We start from the raw sequence: 760 nt of genomic DNA, 5'->3' as shown, positions 1-760 counted from the left end.
GCGCAGGCACCGCCCCGGCGCGCGCCCCGCCCTGCCCCCAAGCCCCGCCCCTTTCCTTAACGCCCGCCGGAGGCTTTAACCGTGGGTTCGCTCCTTGCCCTTTACCGAGGCCTTCACGTCACTTGTGACGGGTCTTCTGACTCGAGAGTCGCTTTCCCGCGACTGTGCTGTGTCAACGCGTTCGCGACACTGCATAAGGAATATATGCTTATATGCTTTTTGCTGTGTTGGTTGCACTTTTTAAAAAATTTTTAAATGTTTACTTGTGACAGACAGTGAGCGGGCGGGGGAGGGGCAGTGAGAGGGGAGACACACACAGAATGTGAAGCGGGCTCCAGGCTCTGAGCTATCCGCATAGAGCTTGATGGGGAGTCTGAACCCACCAACTGTGAGATCATGACCTGAGCCCGAGTCCCACTGCGCTTATCGCACTGAGCCACCCAGGCGCCCCTAGTTGCACTTTCTTGCTGTAAATGTAACTTCCCCGGGGCTCTGGGTTTTGAGTCTCAGTAACCAAACACTCGAGTTTATGAATTACTCTTGAAAGTGAAAAAAAGATCTAAGCGTAACTATGAGACCACATGGGAGAGGATTTAGAAAATGGGAAGAAAAATGAAAGCTACAAGTTTGCAGTCCCAGGCCCGTCAGCTCCCAGTCCTGCCTTCACAGCTCATGTGTGACCTTGGATTTTAAAGAGGATCAAGTGAGGTAACATTTGTGAAACTACTTTGCAAATTCTGAAAGCCCCTCAGAAATGCAG

The sequence above is a fragment of the Panthera uncia genome, assembly GCF_023721935.1.
Source record: "Panthera uncia isolate 11264 chromosome C1 unlocalized genomic scaffold, Puncia_PCG_1.0 HiC_scaffold_4, whole genome shotgun sequence".
Taxonomy (NCBI): Eukaryota; Metazoa; Chordata; class Mammalia; order Carnivora; family Felidae; genus Panthera; species Panthera uncia.
Note: the sequence above shows the minus strand (reverse complement) of the source record.